Source organism: Taudactylus pleione, unplaced genomic scaffold (genome assembly GCF_031769625.1).
Source record: "Taudactylus pleione unplaced genomic scaffold, aTauple2 ptg000122l, whole genome shotgun sequence".
Lineage (NCBI taxonomy): Eukaryota > Metazoa > Chordata > Amphibia > Anura > Myobatrachidae > Taudactylus > Taudactylus pleione.
This window is the reverse complement of record NW_028284524.1, coordinates 13,160,428-13,176,042: the sequence shown is the minus strand read 5'-3', so window position 1 is coordinate 13,176,042 and position 15,615 is coordinate 13,160,428.

The window sequence follows — 15,615 nt, the reverse complement described above, 5'->3', positions numbered from 1 at the left end:
TAACCCCCAAAGGGCACCCCAAACAAAATAAAAATATATATTTTTTTGTGTTTGTGAATTGTGTGCGCAGTAGCCACACGTGCATCAACAAAGTAGTGCCAAGCGTGTGCCTGTGTCCCATAAATAAAGGGCCGGCTGGATTGACCGCTAAAAGGTGCTGTAAGCCCCAAAGGGCACTCCAAACAAAATAAAAAAATTTTTTCTGTGTTTGTGAATTGTGTGCACTGTGGCTGCACGTGCATCAACAAAGGAGCAGCGCCAAGCGTGCGCCTGTGTCCCATAAGTAAAGGGCCGGCTGGCTAATTTCTTAAACGGTGGTGTAACCCACAAAGTGCACTAGTCTCCAACAAAAATAAAAAATTATTTTCTGTGTTTGTGTGCGCCTTAGCCGCACGTATATATCAATATAACATAAATGGAGGACCAAACTTTCTCCGATAAAAATAAAATAGGGAAAGATCAAGAACCACTTCCTCCTAGTGCTGAAGCTGCTGCCACAAGTCATGACATAGACGATAACATGCCATCAACGTCGTCTGCCAAGGCCGATGCCCAATGTCATAGTAGAGGGCACATACAATCCCAAATGACAAAGTTCAGGAAAATGACCTTGAAAAAAACATTTAAATCATAACGTAAACTTGCCAATATGCCATTTACGACACGGAGTGGCAAGGAATGGCTAAGGTCTTTCCCTATGTTCATGACTAGTGGTTCAGCTTCACATGACGATGGAAGCCCTCCTCCCACTAAAAAAATCAAACGAGTTAAGCTGGCAAAAGCACAGCGAAGAACTGTGCGTTCTAAGAAGTTATCACAAATCCCCAAGGAGAGTCCAAGTGTGGTGGTGGTTGCGATGCCTGACCTTCCCAGCACTGGACAGGAAGAGGTGGCTCTTTCCACCATTTGCACGCCCCTTGCAAGTGCTGAAAGGAGCACCCACAGTCCACTTGCTGATATGCAAATTGAAGATGTCACTGTTGAAGTACAACAGGATGAGGATACTGGTGTAGCTGGCGCTGAGGAGGAAGTTGGCAAGGAGGATTCTGATGGTGATGTGGTTTGTTTAAATCAGGCTCCGGGGGAGACAGTTGTTGTCCGTGGGATGAAAAAGCCCATCACGGTCATGCCTGGGTAGTAGACCAAACATTCCACCTCTTTGGTCTGGCAATATTTCTATCCAAATCCGGACAACAACTGTCTTGCCATATGTACCATATGTAAAGGTGAAATAAGTAGGGGTAGGGACGTTAACCACCTAGGAACATCCTCCCTTATACGGCACCTGCAGCGCATTCATAAAAAGTTACTGTCAAGTTCAGAAACTTTGGCTAAGACCGTAAGTAGTCCAGGGACACCTAAATCCCGTTGTCCAGTTGTATACAAGTGCCTGCAAACCACACCGTCAACTCCCTCCTCGTCAATTTCCTCCTTAGTCAGGATCGGAAGTAGTCCTGCAGGCCATGTCACTAGCATGACTGACTCTCCTATCCGGGATTCCTCCGGAGGATCCTGCATTGCTACGCCTCCTGCTGCCGCTGCTTCTGTTGCTGCTGCTGGGAGTCATTCATCATCCCAGAGAGGAAGTAGGAACACCACTACTTTTACTAAACAATTGACCCTCCAACAGTCCTTAGCGAAGAGGATGAAGTACAACAGCAGTCATCCTGAAGCAAAACGTATAACTGAGGCCTTGACTGCTATGTTGGTGTTAGACGTGCGTCCTGGAATCCGCCATTAGTGCAGTGGGATTTAGACAATTGATGGAGGTAGTGTGTCCCCGGTTCCAAATCCCGTCTAGATTCCACTTCACTAGGCAGGCGATACCGAGACTGTACAGAAACGTCAGAAAAAGTGTCCTGAAAAATGCCGTTGTACCCAATGTCCACTTAACCACGGACAAGTGGAACAGGGCAGACTAAGGACTATATGACTGTGACAGCCCACTGGGTAGATGTATCACCTTACCCAGCAACAACAGCAGCGTCACCAGTAGCAGCATCTCAGAAACGCCAGCTCGTTCCAAGGCAGGCTACGCTGTGTATCACCAGTTTCAGTAAGAGGCACACCGCCGACAACCTCTTAGAGAATCACCCAGTGGCTTACCCCACTTAGACTCTCCTGGGGATTTGTGATATCTGACAATGCCACCAATATTGTGCGGGCATTACATCTGGGCAAATTCCAGAACGTCCCATGTTTTGCTCACACAATAAACTTGGTGGTGCAGAATTTTCTGAAAAGCGACAGGGGCATGCAGGAGACGCTTTGGGTGGCCCGAAGAATTTCTGGCCACTTTCGCCATTCAGCGACTGCGTGCCGAAGACTGGAGTGCCAGCAAACACTCTTGTTCTGCCCCGCCATCACCTGAAGCAAGAGGTTGTGACGCGGTGGAACTCAACCCTCTATATGCTTCAGAGGATGGAGGAGCAGCAAAAGGCCATTCAAGCCTATACATCCACCTATGACATAGGCAAAGGAGGGGGTATGCACCTGACTCAAGCGCAGTGGAGAATGATTTCCGTGTTGTGCAAGGTTGTCCAGCCCTTCGAACTTGCCACACGTGAAGTCAGTTCAGACACTGCCAGCTTGAGTCAGGTCATTCCCCTCATCAGGCTTTTGCAGAAGCAGCTGGAGAAAGTGAAGGAGGAGCTAAGATGGAGCGATTCCGCTCAGCATGTGGGACTTGTGGATGAAGCCCTTCATTCGCTTTGCCAGGATTCCAGGGTGGTCAATCTGCTGAAATCAGACCACTAAATTTTGGCCACCGTGCTCGATCCTAGGTTTAAAGCCTATGTGGTGTCTCTCTTTCCGGCTGACACAAGCCTGCAGAGGTGCAAAGACCTGCTGGTGAAAACACTGTCAGCTGAAGCGGAACATGACACGTCAACAGCTCCTTCATTTTCTCCCGCAAATGGGGCTGCCAGGAAAAAACTTAGGTATCCTAAGCAACCCGCTGGCGGTGATGCAGGGCAGGCAGGACCAAGTTTGGACATCTGGTCTGGACTGAAGGACCTGGCAACAATTTCTGACATGTCTACTGTCACTGCATATGATACTGTCACCATTGACAGAATGGTGGAGGATTACATCGGTGACAGCATCCAAGTAGGCATGTCAGACAGTCCGTACCTGTACTGGCAGGAAAAAGAGGCAATTTGAAGGCCCCTGTACAAACTGGCTATATTTTACCAGAGTTGCCCCCCCTCCAGTGTGTACTCCGAAAGAGTGTTTAGTGCAGCCGGGAACCTTGTCAGCGAAAGGCGTAGGAGGTTGCTTCCAAAAAATGTGGAGAAGATGATGTTCTTAAAAATGAATTATCAACTCTTCCAGGGAGACCAGCCTCCAGAACGTACAGAGAGACCTGTGGTGGTGGATTCCAGCGGGGACGAGTTAATACTCTGTGAGGATGAGGATGTACACAACACTGAAGAGGGTGAGGAATCGGTGGATAAGGAGGATGAGGACGACATCTTGCCTCCGTAGAGCCAGTTTGTGCAGGGACAGATTAATTGCCAGCTTGTTTTGTGGGGGCCCAAATGAACCAATCATTTCAGCCACAGTCGTGTGGCAGACCCTGGCGCTGAAATGATTGGTTTGTTAAAGTGTGCATGTCCTGTTTATACAACATAAGGGTGGGTGGGAGGGCCCAAGGACAATTCCATCTTGCACCTCTTTTTTTTCTTTGCATTTGCATTATGTACTGTTTGGGGCCTAGTTTTTCAAACTGCCATCCTGTCTGCCACTGCAGTGCCACTCCTAGATGGGCCATGTGTTTGTGCCGCCCACTCGTATCGCTTAGCATAGTCATCCAGCTACCTCGGTGCAACCTTTTGGACATAAAAACACTATTGTGAGGTGTTCAGAATAGACTGGAAATGAGTGGAAATTAAGGTTATTGAGGTTAATAATAGCATAGGAGCAGAAAAACCCACAAATTCTGTGATTTTAGCTGTTTTTATGCTTTTTAAAAAAAAAAAAATACAGATCCAAAACACAAAACCCAGAACCCAAAACACGGGAGGGTGGTTTTGGCAAAACCAATCCAGATCCAAAACACGAAGAAAGATCCAGATCCAAAATTGACAGGCCCAAACAGTGCCCCCTGCCCTGCGGTGCCCTGTGCCATGACACTGATCGCACTACCCTAGTTACAGCCCTGCTATGGGACATAAAATAAATTTGGGCATTACTATGGGGCATAAAATGAACAACTGATGTGGAATGAGGTGTTTCTCTTGGAGCATTGGGGTGGAGGCAGGGCCGGCGCAACACACTCAGCAAAGCCTGCATTGCAGGGAGGTGCCAAGCTAAAGAGGTGCTCTCCCTGACTGCTGCAGTTGAGTTTAGTGTTGCTGTCACTTACAATCACCGGCATCGCTGCCTGCCTCTGAGCCCCCTGGCCGGGTCTCTCCATTCTCCTCCCCTCCCAACAGAGACAGACAGCACAAATTCGGGCAGCGAGGCCACGCCCCCTCCCGTGAGGCCACTCCCCCTTTTCAACGCAAGAACTACAAGCCCAGCCATCACTACTCCCTGCACCATGTGTGTATGGATGCCATTGCCTGGCAGGTAAGTTTTCTACTGACGGGGAGAGAAGGGGGCTGTGCTGTGATCTATGGGCCTGATTCAGAGCCACTCGTTCGCTCCGAGCGATGTTTGGCCAACTGAGCATGCGTACGGATCATTATACGCATGCGCGAACCAGTCAGTGCGGTCGAAATTCATGTGCTCGCAAAATAGCGAATGCCTGCTAATTTGAGTGACAGAATGAGGCGTATGTGGGTGGTAACAGGGGAAGGTGCTTGAAAACGGGGAGTGGAAATCAGAACGCAGGCGTGCTTAAAGGTCAAAATGGGCGTTTTATGGGTGTGCATAATTAAAACAGCAGCGTCATTGACCACGTCACTGGGTTATTTTATAGCCAGAACTGCTCGCAAAATTGTGGTAGCAAAAACCGACCACAAGAATAGCGAGCAGTTCATACCCTTGTCGATGTACTCAATTAATCTAATAAATAGCGGACATGACGTAGGATGCGAGCGGCCAAGGGGCGTTGTTTCCCAAAAAACGACCGCATGTTTTGTTCGCTCGTTCAGACCTAGAGGCGTGAACAGACCGCAAACAGCGAAAGGTTCATTTGAATAGCCACCCCTATTTTCAGGACGAGCGAGCGCTAATTGCGTCCGGCTCTGAATGAGGGCCTATGTCTGAACCTGTAATAGCCAGGATGGGGACTGCCATGCAGGGGCGCGGTGGGCTTGGCTGGGGGGGGCAGGGCACTATGTGCTCTTTGAAGTTGTTTGGCCGGTATTAAACCAGCCTAATTAAATCAGCCCAATAGCGTTTGATGCAGTTAAGCCTTGGCTGTCATGAGAGGGGAGCAGACAATGGGGCCAATCAGGAGCATTGCTAAGCAGATAGCATGCAATTCATTACAGCTCAACCGCGGTGTCAGAGTGCTGACACTACTATTGACAGCCTTGCTGGCTCCGCCCCCTGCTCAGGGCCGATTCTTTCATTAGTTCTTAAAACTTACGCAGTATAAAGGTGTGTACACAAGGTATGATAAGTCAGCGATAATAATATCACTGACTGATCTCCCTGCACCTTCCCGGTGTGCTGGATGATCGATATCGATCATCCAGCACACCACCAACCCACCGATGGGCCAGTGACCTGCGATCAACGCTCGCGGGTCCCTATGTAACCTGGTCGATATCGACAAGGTTGGCCTGCAAGCACAGGCGATGGACGATATCATTATCGTTCATATTGTGCATTTTTATCGTACCGCGTGCACGCACCATAAGTTCCAACCTCTCTGGGCTCTGCTCTTCCTTAGCAGGTGCCCAAATAAGTTGCACATCTTGACTGCGGATTCTCATGCTCGGCATCCTTCCTCCCTCTCATCCTACCTCCTCTCCTAGCTTTCTGCCTCCCTCCTCTCTTGGCCATACAGTAAGTACTGTCCCAAACCACTAGACAGCACTGATTTTAAACTCCTCACTACCTTCATAGAGCAAGAAGATTCTCTCTGTCTGGCCCCTGCTTTGGTGGTAGTGTATAGATGCCCTTCAGTAGATGTACCTGGAAGTGATGTGGAGTGGGGCCGTAAATGCGGTTCTATGCCCACTAAAGCCACCAAAAGAAGAAACTTATCCCCTCGTGGGCTCATTTTGCTCGCCACGCTTTGGGCACGGTTATACATTATACATTACATTCCCCCTCAATACCTACGTGGATAGTAGGGAATGACGTTGGACAGTAAAGTAACTGATGACATCAGGGTACATATGTGGAAGGGGATCTCTCCACTACCCTGCTTTGGTTGGGGACAATGTGATATTGTGTCCCGTGAGATATCCACAACCTATGTGCCTGTTAGTGCTTCTGTGGAGCTGCACACAGCTGCTGCCCATATATACAATATATACTTCATGTGGATTTATTTTAGGAGAGCCCTGAACACTCCTCTTTGACTGCAACATGATCCTCTGAGGCCCTTCTCCCCATCCCTCCATGGCTGCCTAGTTCTCTTTTGAGTGATAGTGGCTAGTGCCAAACTGCCAGCATTCATCATGGTATACTCAGAAGACCACTGGACATCAGAAGCGGATGTCTGCTCAGGCCACGGGCCCAGAAAATAGCATAATAATAATGGTGCTCCAGCCAATCAGCTCAGAGCTGTCATCTGTTTGAAAAATGATAGTTGGGAGCTGATTGGCTGGAGCACCATTTATCTTATGAATCTTGTTTTATCACTTGTTGTTAATGATAAAACTAATTGATAAATGGGTCCCCTAGTGTCTAGTCACACCTGGTGAAGATGTAAGGTAGGTGACAATCCAGATCCTGAATATAGTAGCTCTAAAACGGCATTTGAGGTTGAGAAGCAGTGGTTTGTCAAGCAAGTGAATTGTCTAATGGCATCCTAGTATGAGTGATTGGGCTAATGGGTTAATGATACTGGATCAGAATCTCTATATACCCCTGCCTATACCTTCTAATATCCTACCTATAAACCTCTATGGATGACGCTAATTTGCGTACGCAGTCATACAGTAAATAAAGACTTAAGACCTGGAATCTGTGGTTCCAAAGCACAAGTATTATTCAGCTAAAAGTACAGTCAGTTACACGCTACTGATCCAGACACAATTCGGCGCAAAGGAATTATACAGACCCAAGTACAGTATACATACGCAGCGCTTCCGGACCAGATGTTAGGCATCAGCAAGAAACCCCTCGTCTGTCAGCATTCAGCACAAAGACTAGCAACCCAGCGTTTGAGCACACATATTTATACCCCCCAGGAATAGACAAAACAATAGAGACATTTGTTGCTGATGTCATTGGTTCCCAAGGGGGATACATCTGTTACAGAGCATTTAACAGGCTGATTCAAATAGACACAACCCAGCCTCCAACAACTGAGGGTCCCTAGATTCCCACCACATGCAACATCCTAACAGTTGTTCATATTATATACATTTTGTTGCTTGAAGTCTCTGCGGTCCATAAGTCGAGAATGCATGATGCGATCTCCCCACCGATAATACCGGAATACTGTGGAAAGAGTATGCATCAGTACAAAACCAAACACGGCTTACTTATCATGTATAAAACCTTAGTTACCAAACAATCTTTATTTCATAGCATTTATACTTAATGAACAAACTTAAATCTTATACCTTAAAGGTTATGGAACCTTGTATGTGAATATGTAATGTGTGAGTATACGGGGTTTGATATATAAAGATGCTAGTTAACTGGGGACAGATGCGTGCGCATTTAGCTACTAAACAGCGTTTTCATATAGGATCTTATGCATTCGCTATTATGCGACTAGTTAACAGCGCAATTGTGCGTATTAATGTGTATATGAGAAACGGTGAAAGATGCAATCACATGATACTATTAGTAATATCGCCATATGTACTTAATTTTGAGTTTATCTAAAATGGCACTGGGGCGGCCATTTGCAAAATGGCATCTTGCGATTTCATTTCCAAGATGGCGTCGCCGCGATTCAATTTTAAACTGATCTTGCCAATTATCCAGCTTTGACAGTCCACCCTTTGATAGCAAACAACATGCTATCACAATCTACTCTTTGAATTTAATTTAGGCTTACATTTACATATTATTTAGTGTTATTGTGGGATGGCACAAGGTGGTTCTTAATCCATCAATAATGTGTCTCTGGATGGGGACATAAAACTACTATTATACGCACACCGCGGATCTTGAAAGATCATGTGAAAAGTGTGGGAATGGACCAGTCTTATAACAGCAGTCTTGAAGGGGAATTGAGACTTTACATTATCTGAGTTGTTCTAAAAATAACATTTCAATAATACATTCTATGCCCTTCTAAATATAATACATCAAATGATGGTATTTCCTAGTTCAGGGTTGTAATGCAGTTCTATATTTACCTCGGTATTCATATTGTCATTTCTGACCACCATCATAGTTTCATTCTTGCGTTTTACTCTATTTTTAAATTTTCCACACTTCAACACAATAGGAACACACCGGACGCATATGCCAATTATTATGATGACAATTAGTATAAGGATCAAGAATTTGCCTATGCTAGCGATCACTTCCTGGACCCATTCCCCTAGACCTGAGAACCATTTTACTGAGTTCAGCCATGAAACCCATCCTTCTATCTTTTCCCCTACTTCAGCCACTGAAGCGTTATGGTTCTTACGAAACTCCCATTTTAGCTGCAGAATTTCATCCATCTTCAGGTCTATCACTTCCTTAGGGTCGCTGGTATCATTGGTGACATAGGTTCAACATTTTACTCCAAACTGGGTGGCTAATGTTACGCAATACCCTCCAGTAACAGCAGTTAAATAATTCAACACTAGCCTGTGTTGCACCAGTTCTTTCTTGTACGCTTGCAATTCTCTTCCTGTATACCTGAATGTGTCATCGTACATCTCGGTGATATTATCTATCAATTTAGCAAGTTCCTGAATATATCTAAAATTTAATGTACCCCGAGCAGTCCTGGTGGGATCCAATGCGACTAAAACTTGAAAGCCAGTTGTCTCACTGATTAACTGAGTGGCTTTATGCACATCACCAGGTATCATATTTCTTTTGCCTCTGTGTTCATATTGCGTGTGAAAATATGGTGATGGTGTGTTCTTATGTATACCAAGCATTTCAACATGTGTGAGGGTCATAACTTCTGGGACTACTCTTCCCAGGTAACACAAACCTTCGGAACTGGGGGAGAGCCATTTATATGCTTTTCTTCCACATTTGAAATATACATTATCAGGGAGAACATAAGGAATGGTATGCATCATTATCACTAAGCACATTTCCCTTGCAAACAATCCAATTTCTGGGTCTTCCATCTGGTTCATGCAAGTCTCTGGCTGTATTATTTTAGCACAATAACCATCTGGCACCTTACCAATAATTTATTTGGTGGAATGTTTCCCACCAGATTTAATTGAGCGTAACAGTTCATGGTTTATGGACTCATTATCAGCTCTCTGTGAGAATGTCATCGTCTGATTATTCCCTGTCACTTCCCAACTCCCGGGTTTATTGGGGTTGGTTATGTTTAAACACAAAAGTGATCTATCTACTTGGAATTGATAGAGTTTGAAAGAGGTGGTTTGGATGAGAGTAACTTTCCATCCAATGTTTTCCCTTTCTGTAATGCTAAAATTTCCGTGATATTCAGCGGAAATGGCACCAACCCTACATTATGCTGTCCCTGTGGCACATGTGAACACACCCAGCAATCAGTTTGATTTAACACTTTGCCTACCATGCTATGATAATCCTCTAAAGGATACCCACCCCAGTACGGGTTATATTTAGGTTGGCACCGTTGGATACAGTTCTCATCAACTAGGGACGCACATAGCTCACAAATACAGGAATCTTCAGACGATAAACCTCCACACCATCCCCGAGTATCCGGAATGACAGCTCTCTTAACAATAACAGTACTAAGATTGGTCAGACACTGCCCTGATTGGCATTGCACTCCTCCTGACTCCACTCCATCAGCACTGCCATCAGCTGCCATTTCCTCGATTGGTCTCCCATCACAGAAACTGGATATTCCCGAACCGACCAAGATGGTGAACACTCTAAAAGAGAATATGAAAATGAACAAAGAAGGCCCATCCATTGTCACAACAAAACCTGCAAGTTTCTTTTAGGTCAGGTATCTCACTACAACCTTTTCAATCCTCCTGGAACAAGACGAGAGGACCACACTATCAGCCTTGTCTCCGACTTGTTTCTCCACCGGTTGATTGACCTTTTTGCAGTGAGTGGAATGGACCCAGGTATCTCTCTCGGCCACCTTCAAAGATGTAGTACTTGTCAGCAGCACCTGGTACGGACCTTCCCACCGATCAGTCAAACAACCTGAACGCAAGAAATTTCTGATCATAACATATTCTCCTGGTTCAACATCATGACAGTTAGTATCAGGCATATCATTAGACAACAATTTCAGTTTCTGCTGCTGTTGCTTTACTCATTGATATAAGATACTTAACAGTTACCTCGTTGTTACCCTTCAGGTCTTCCTGCCACCGCTTTGGGCAGTTGGATTGCTTCTAAAAGATGTTTTATGTGTCGGGAATGTGCAACTGGTGTGCCTGCTGCTGTCATAAAATTTCTCAGACGCCATAGAGCCCCAAAATCATGCAACACCCAGAACGCATACCTCGAGTCAGTGTAAATGTTAGCAGATTTGCCTGTTGCCAGCTCACACGCTCTAGTTAGTGCTACTAACTCTGCCACCTGGGCTGAGTGAGGAGGACCAAGAGGCTTAGCTTCTATGATGTCTCTGTCATCTACAACAGCATAACCTGTACATAATTCACCTGTGTCTGTTTGTCTATGACAACTCCCATCCATATAAAAAGTCACATCCACATTCTCTAAAGGTGTGTCATGTATGTCAGGTCAAGCAGTAAAGGTCTGATTCAGATATGTCATACAATCATGCGTATCATTATGTCTGCTGAACTCACCTCCCACCAGCAACTCCTCTCCTTCCACCCTTTGTACATCATGTTGCACATATGGTAAATACGTTGCTGGATTCAGCGTACTGCAACTTTTAACAGTAATGTTTGCGGGTGCAATTAGTGCTAGTTCCCATTTGGTAAACCTAGCCAAAGAGACTTGTCTGGTTTGAGCTGAGTTCAACAGAGCAGATACAGCATGGGGAGTGTAGACAATCATATCATGACCCAATACTACGTCCTCACTTTTACTCACCAATAGAGCGGTAGCTGCTATACTTCTCAAACAGGTGGGGAGTGATCTTGCCACAGTGTCCAATTGGGCACTGTAGTATGCTATGGGCCTACTGGCATCACCATGTTTTAGTGTAAGGACACCTGCGGCACAACCATCGGCTTCCGTACAAAACAAATCAAAAGGTTTTTCATAATCAGGTATTCCCAATGCAGGAGCTTTTGTCAGACTATCCTTAAGATTAAGGAAAGCCTGCTCTGATTCCTCTGTGTGTATGACATGATCGGGCTTTGAGAAAGAGACTAAGGGGGTCATTCAGACCCGGTCATTAGCGCCGATGTGCTCGGACCGTGTCGATGGCCCCCCACAGAGCATGCGCACAATGGCGATGGTGCCGTCGTGCGCATGCATGAGACCCGCTACGACCGACGGCGCCGGTCATAGCGAGTCTCGATCCAAAGGGGGTGAGCTGTCGATGTTGATTGAAAGCTCGCCCCATTTGGAAGGCGGGCCGGGGGGGTGGCAGCCCAAACGGAGGCATTCCCATGGGAACACCTACCGTTTGGGGGTGGCCCTACTGACATCACTAGTGATTTCAGAGAAGAGCTTCCGGCTCTGACAGAGCCAGAAGCTCTCCGGGGCTTATGACAAGGGAGACCCTACCCTAGGGTCTCGTCGTAAGCCTCGATGGTCGCGATGGTCTCTGACCATCGCGACCATCACCGGAGCGGTTGTTAGAGCTGTGGGTGTTAACCCACAGCCTAATGACCGCAACAGAGGCGGGCGGTCAGGATGCAAGTGGCCGCCCAGTTTCTGAGCGACCGCTTGCATCCTCCGACCTCCTCTGAATGAGGCCCTAATTCCTGTAAAGGTAAGGCCAAAATAGAAAAACCTGGGATCCACATTCTACAGTATCCACACATTCCCAAGAAGGTACGAATTTGCTGTTGATTCTGCGGCAGTGTCATGTTTTGTATGGCCTGGATTCTATCCGTTGTAAGATGTCGTAAACCCTGGGTTAGGCAGTGTCCCAAATATATTACTCTGGATTGGGATGGCTGTAGTTTGACCTTAGCCACTTTGTGTCCTGTATGCGAGAGATGAAGTAACAAAAGTTTAGTATAATTTAAACATGACATAAACGAGTCAGAACACTGCAATAAATCGTCCACATATTGAATTAGAACAGATTCATTGGCAGGTTGAAAAGATTGTAAACAGTTGTGCAATGCCTGGGAGAAGATACTGGGGCTGTCTATGAAACCTTGGGGTAACCGTGTCCATGTGTATTGTAAACCTCTGTATGTAAATGTGAATAGATACTGACAGGGTGGAGAGGCACAGAGAAGAAAGCAGAACAGAGGTCAATGACAGTGAAATGGGTTGCATTTGGTGGGATTTGCATCAGAATGACAGCTGGATTTGGCACTACAGGGAAATGGCTCTCTGCCACCTTATTAACACCTCTAAGGTCTTGTACCAGCCTATAACCCCTCCCACCACTCTTTTTCCCTGGAAAAATTGGACTGTTGGCTATACTAGCTGAACGAACTAAAATTCCCTGTTGCAATAGTCGCTCAATTATTGGAAAAACCCCTAATTCTACCTCCTGTTTTAGTGGGTACTAGGGAATTTTTGAAGCTTGCCTACCGCCTTTTAAATTTACCATTACAGGGCTTACGTTTGCCATTAATCCAGTGTCCTGTCCATCCTTAGTCCAAAGGGAATCTGGAATTTGGGACAACATTTCATCTACCTGGGATGGATTTTCATTTAAACTTGTAGAGTGATACATTATCCTTTGGGGAGTGTTCAATATATCCCGCACCTCGTGTGCAACTCTCTCTGGGATGTCTAAAAATACACCATCAGGGGTGCAGTATATAACACATCCCATCTTACATAACAAGTCTCTACCCAGCAGGTTAGTAGGAGCCGCAGCAGCCAGAAGGAAAGAATGTCTGGTATGCAACGGCCCAATAGTAACCTCTGTGGACTTTGTTAAAGGATAATGTTCCACTTTACCTGTTACACCCATTGTTGGTACTGTCTTGTTGGTCACCTGTAAATTAATGGGAGATTTTATCACTGACCTGGTTGCCCCAGTGTCTACAAGAAAAGGATATTCAGTACCAGCTACATCAACCATCATGACCGGTTCTTCCCTAGTACTTCCCGTTAACCTGACTCTCTGTAGACTACAGGTATGACCTGACCCCTAGCGTTGGCTACCATTCTCCAATAAAGCATTAACGGCCACAATTGGAGCTGGTGCCTGCTGGACATTTGCTGGTCTCTGTGCATATCCCTTATGGGGATATCCAGGTCTTCCCTGACTTGGGGTTCCTACTCTTTTTACTGTACAGTTTCTACTTAAGTGTCCAGGTTGTTTACAGTTAAAACATGTTCGTGGATCGGGTGAAGACATGTGTTGTTGTGAGGTTTGAGCAGAGGGTAAAGGTGGTGGATATGGGTAAGGATAGTGAGAGTAAGGGTATTGTGGGGGATATGAAGTTTGTGAGTAGTATGGGACCTGTGGTTGTATCGGGTTAGTGGGATAGAGCTGTGATTGTTGTTGCGTAGGGTTAGTGAGGGCATATACTTGTTCAGATGTAAGTGTGTGTGCAGGTGCAAGTGTGTCTGTTGGCTGTGATGTTACCGTCATTCCCTCCAGAGCTTGGATACTGACAGCCATTAGTTTTTCGCTCTGGGCTTCTCTCTTCTTTGAGATGTTTTTATCATGTTTGATGGCGGTTTATATGAGGGTATCTATTGTGAGTCCCTGCCAGCCAGGCTGTGAGGTCTGAACCTGGGTTGTTAAACTCTCTTTCAGACCGTCCACGAGTACCGTGACTATCATTCCCCTGTGGTGAGTGCTATCTTTAATATCTTCTATCCCAGTGTACTGGGTGATAGCCTGCAGTGCCCGGTTGCAATAATCTTCTGCAGATTCACTCTCCTTTTGCTTAATGGTGAAAATTTTGTTCCAGTTAACTACTACTGGAAAATATATACCCAATTGAGTTACAATGCGGGAAATGTTACCTTGGTTTACTTGGTCTGTTAAGGGAACGTCACCATCCAATACACAATCCGTGATAAATTTTGTCACGTCGGTATTGCGTGGTAGACAGGTCCTTAACACCACACGCCAATCTTTATTAGTGGGCTCATGGGAACTACCCAAATTTCTCAAAAATCTTTGACATTTGGCTAGTTCCTTTTTGGGATCGGGGAAATCATTTATGATGGAATTTAGTTCTGCTCTTGTCCAAGGACAATGCATTACTACTTCCCTCGTGGGCACTACACCGTTCGCATCTGCATTTCCATTTGGAACGGTTATTGTCCGAATGGGATGCAGACGGTAGCACTGCTACCTTTGACCTGGTTACCTGGCTGGGGGTTTAATCTGCTGGTGCTACGTATGGTATGAACAACTTCCTCTACGGGTGCAGAGGGTGTTAACACTTCCCTTGCTGTTACCGATGGAGATGGCGGTACCACTCGTGATTGTGGTGATGCAGCATCTATCATTTGCACAGCATGGGAAATGGCAAACATTACAATAGGCTCATCATCCACATCATAAACATTGTCTTTATGGTTGCTTAAGAGAGGGTACAAATTGCTTGTTACATTTTTATGATTATTTTTGGTAACTGTACTTGCACCTCCATCCACATAAGGTGGGGGAGGTGAGCGTGAACTGCTGGCAATACTCTTCACAATGCTACCTTGCTGCACGTGCACACCATTTTGCGGCTCGCCCGTATTGCAATTTAGCGTCGCGGATGTATTCTCTGGCAATTTGCTCACGACGCTAGTTTGCGTCGCTTGCACATTTTTAAGCCACGCATCCCCTTCATGCTGCCACAATTTTAAACATTCATAATATGCAACCTTTTTCTCCCGGGAGCGCATCAGACTGAAGTGATCCCGGACATTATCTAATACATTTTTATCAAAACTACCAATTCTGGGAAACGGTCTAACACTCTTCATCGTCATTTTAAACCATACATCACAATACCTTATCGCATAAGTACCGTACTTAGTATGCATAATACGACGAGCCGATCCGATCAGCGCCTCCATTAGCAGCACATCATCTCTACTGTTTGCGCGGCTCCCATTCTGAGACAAAAATCCTACGATTTTCAATAAAGATTTAAACTGGTGAAAGACAATCAAGATACTTTCACTTACCTGTGGACGATTTAAGTCGGTGGTGCCCACACACCTGGATAAGATTTGAAAAAGGCAACTTCCACACCCGGATAAGATTTAGTAAGGCAACTTCCACACCTATGGATGTTTGTATGTCGGCTACTTCCACATACCTCTCTACAACAA